Genomic DNA, 4,439 nt, shown 5'->3' on the forward strand with positions numbered 1-4,439 from the left:
TGCTGGGAGCTGAACCTGGGTCTTCTGCAAGAGCAGTGAATGCTCTTAACTACTGAATCCCTTGGGCCCCTTTTATAAAGGTACCAACCCCACTCATGAGTGTTCCTGCCTCATGACATAATCACCCCAAAGTCCCACATCCAGACATCATCTCATAGAGGGTTAAGAGGGAGATGAGCATTCAGTCCATAAGAAGAGTTTTATTGTAATCGATTTTTTTTCATGCTCTTGTTTGGGAATCTTGGAGTACTTGGAGGACTGGGCTCCATCTATCTTGTTATCTGCTGGCAAAGGAGGATGTTCTGTGAGAGTCTTCAGAACATGCTTTCTATGCACACTCAGTGCCTGAGTGTGGGCAGCTGCCAGGGACAGTAAGGAGATTGCCCATTGCTGTGGGCGAGCCCTGCCTCTGAGTCACAGGGATGGAGGAATTTGCAGGTAAGCTTGATCCATGTTCATGTGAGGAACAGCATGAATGGATGAGCCCAAGCTAAAGCTCAGGGTCACCTGGGAAATGCACAAGGCGTGGCCAGGTGGGGCCAACAAGACACTTCTTTTAGAGCCTTGAGCTAGCCTGGTCTCCTTCCTTCCATTGCCCCACTATCCCTGGGTGGTGCCACAAGGAGGAACTGAGCAGAATCTTCTCTGTTATTGCCTTTTAAAGGGCGTGGATATGTGCTTAGTGACCAGAGAGCACCCCAGCCTCCAAGGATGAAGATGGGTGCTTGGGTCTCTACCTGCTCCCAGAGGACTACAGATTGCAGTGGTCTGAGTTATACAGTCTCAGGTCCACTGTGCAGCCCGGGCCCTTCAGGTGCAGACACAGACCTGCTCAGAGATGTGTCTCAGTTGATTCCAGATCTCGTCACGTTGACAGTCGGGATTAACTATCACAGAGAGTCAGTTTCAGCAGAAGAGGGGAGAGAAACATAGGAGAGAGAAAACGGGGCCCTAATCAGAGCAGTTAGGGTGTTTCTATGTAGAATGTGGAAGCTGCTTGGAAATGCCAGGCAAGTGGGAACCAACAGGCATGTGCCGTGTTGCCTAACCTATCCCTCCTCCAGATGAAATTAAGCTACTAGGAAATTTTAAGGGCACTTTCAGATTTATTTTTATTTTTAATGTGTGTGTGTGTGTGTGTGTGTGTGTGTGTGTGTGTGCGCGCGCTGTGTATATGTCATGGCACTCATGTGACCTTCTCTCGTCTTAGGGCAGTAGGATTTCAGATATGAATTGCTACATCTGCCCTTACGTGATTTCTGGGGACCCAACCAGGTCCTCTTGCTGTGTGACAAAACACCTTACCCACTGAGCCATCTCCTCAGCCCCAGATTTTTTTTTAAATTAACTGATACTAAAAGTATGTAATGGGGTACTACATGATGTCTTAATACATATGTATGTTTGTAATGTTCGAATCAGGCAAATCCATCTCCTCAAATAGTTATCATTTCTTCATGATGAAATGTGCAAAATCTTCACATATAGTTGTTGCCTTTTAAAAAAGCACATGGTCATTAGCTGGGACAGGGACCATTACACAACCTGACTTCAAGGTGTATTATAGAAATCTCATAAAACTTTGTGGATCAACAGCGTCAGCCTGCAAACAGACACACAGGCAAGTGGAACAGAAGAGAGAGTGCCAACCAAACTCACCCACAAACAGCCTACTGACCCACAGAGCATGCAAAAGGCACCCAAGGGGGAAGGCAGATGTGACAGTGAGTGGGCTGCAGAGGACTCTGGATGAGCAAATGTTAACTCAAAATGGCCTGAGGACCGACATGGTAGACTTGAACCCTGAAACTACTATAAGAAATGCAGAAATGCTTCAGGACCATGGGATGAGCACATGCTTCTGTTTTTGTCCAAGTCTCCCAAAACACAGACAGCAAAACTGAAGACAGACAAACCAGATTTCATCAGATTAAACTGTGCCTCCGCATTCAGCTTTTGAGTTCTGTGACTCTCTGGGAAAGTGGAGTAGGAACTGGCTGTGACTGTTTGGCCCTGTGCACAGGGCAGATGCTCAGTGGCAGGCAGCAGAGGCAGACACTGGGATCCGTGGAAGGAAACCTGGGAGAAGGTAAGCATCAGGAGAGAAGCAGGTACCCGGGCAGCAAGACGCCGGGACAGATGCTGGAGAGCTGGGGGTGGGGCTGAGCTCAGTCCCCTCCCTTTTCAGCTGTCTCCATTCAAGCTCCAAGTTCCTGGGGAGATAGACTCCAGCTGAAATACCCCCCCCCCCCCAGGGCAGTGTCTCTCCTTGGGCAAAGGCACACCTGGGTGTCTGACCCTACAGGCCTACTGAGACTGTGCCTAACAGGAGGAACAAAAAGGTAGAGGCCATAGTACTAGGTGAACCATAGGACATTTTAGCCTCCTTCAGGGATCATCCAGATAACACCAGTGTTTGTTTTGGGGACCGTAGTGAGCATGACCTAGCTGCTGGTCCTCTCAGCCTATCTATCTCACTGTCGTTTGCTGAACAATTCCAACTGACTTGCGTAGATGTTTCTGTAGACAGAGGACCTTGCTTGTTCCAGCCATGTGTTCATCTACAGCTGAGCGCAACTGAATCAAGCAGACTTCAGTGCCAAGGCCTTCCACGAGGCTGAAATGCCTGATTGACAGAATGATGACTCTTTCTAGTTTAGGACTATTTTTTTTTTTTTGATCCAGGACTCTTTGTACTTTTATTTTTCTTTTTTGATAGAGACATATATAGCCTCGGCTGGCTTCAGACTTACTATATGGCTGAGAATGACCTTGGATTTTGGATCTTCAAGCCTTCACCTCTCAAATTCGGCAGCACACCCACACCCTGTTTATGCTAGGGCTTTGTGCAGACTGGGTAAGTACTCTACCAACAGAGCTCCATTCTGAAGCCCCTTTGCATATATTCCTTGGACCAGCAAGGCAGAGGAAGGTGGGGACCGTGAGGAAATTGACCATGACCTCGATGATCTTGGTTTGTCTTGACTGACAGTGACTCTCTCGCCTTCTTGGGTAAGAAAAAACAAGCTGTACTGTTACAGTCTGTGCTCGCCGTGCCCTGGCAGTAGATGAGAGAAACACTCTCTTATTTTGGGTTTCCTCATGTCCTCTCAGGAAAAAAAAAAAATGTCTAAAATAGTCTCTGTGGATCTGGGTCCTGCGATCCTCTTTTGAAAGTGGGTGGTAGGGAGTGATGGAGTCAAATAAGCCTGGAGCATACCACAAGCAGATCATACCATCTTTGGGTATGCTCGATGTCCGTTAGCACATTGAGGTTCCTGGCATGTGCTGCAGTAAGAGCTACCTGCTTTGTTGCAGTTCACTGTGTTTCCCAAATGTTTTGGACCACAGAACAGGATTACATGACCCCTGTGGCTACCTTCTGGCTGAGGGCTGACGGCATGCTGTTCACTTTGCCTTTTCTGAATGTGTGGCTTATGGCCACCTCTTTATTATCCCTTTGGCACTGGCCGACTCCTACATGGTGACTTCGGAGTCAGGCTGGCTTGTGTTTCACAATTCTAAGTGACCCTGGGAGTCACAGCATCCCTACCTGTTGCTCCAGGCTTCCCGGGACTAGCTCACTGACTCTGCAGGCAGGTGTTTGCTAGGCAGGGATGTTCAGATAGATGCTCCAGGAAGCACAGTTCCAGGCACAGTCCAGTAAGGAAGGAACTTCCCTTCAAAAGCTCCCAGGCTCACGAGGGAAGAGAAAGGAAGATAATACCCACAGTAATACGGGCTTTGCGGCAGCCCGAGGGCCTTGGCCCTTTAAATGGCATAGCTGGGCTGTCACCTGAGCTCATCCAGCTCTGTCCTCTGCATGCCCTTTTCTGCAGGTGGGGACACTGAACGCCAGAACTTTTGTCACCTGCTGTCACACCCTTGAGGTTTCTCAGTAGCTCTTTGTGGCAAAAGCCAGGTTCTGTCCAAACTCCTAGGCAGGTTCAGCAGCTGTATGATGCTGTAAGGTGTTAGAAGGGGCTAAATGTTTCAAAGGATCTGCTCTCTTTAAAAATATATGTTTTTTTTTTTAGTTGGATCACAAGGTAGTAGACTTCCACAAGGCTTTTGCATACACACCTACCTCTCCCATCTTCCCACGCCTCTCCAGCAGGGGGTCACAAGAGAAAACAGAAAGATACAAAGTTGCAAAGTCATTTGTAAGGGGGAAGGTATGTCGACAGGGGTGGCGGGAGATGAAAAGGGGGAGGTGAGAGCAGTGGGGATGCATTATGTATGTGTCTGAAATTGTCGAAAAGTGAATGTCGTTCACTTAGAGAAAAACATAGTTGCCTCCTGAGTTGGGGCATGCTGTTGCTCAGGGTTGACAGAGGGCAATTTTACCTTCAAAACCTTTTCTTTCTGGGAGGCAAGGTCTTACCCTACTAGCCCAAGCTGGTCTGAACTCCAAGCAATCCTCTTGCCTCAGCGTCTAG

The sequence above is a fragment of the Peromyscus eremicus genome, chromosome 8a (assembly GCF_949786415.1).
Source record: "Peromyscus eremicus chromosome 8a, PerEre_H2_v1, whole genome shotgun sequence".
NCBI classification, from domain to species: domain Eukaryota; kingdom Metazoa; phylum Chordata; class Mammalia; order Rodentia; family Cricetidae; genus Peromyscus; species Peromyscus eremicus.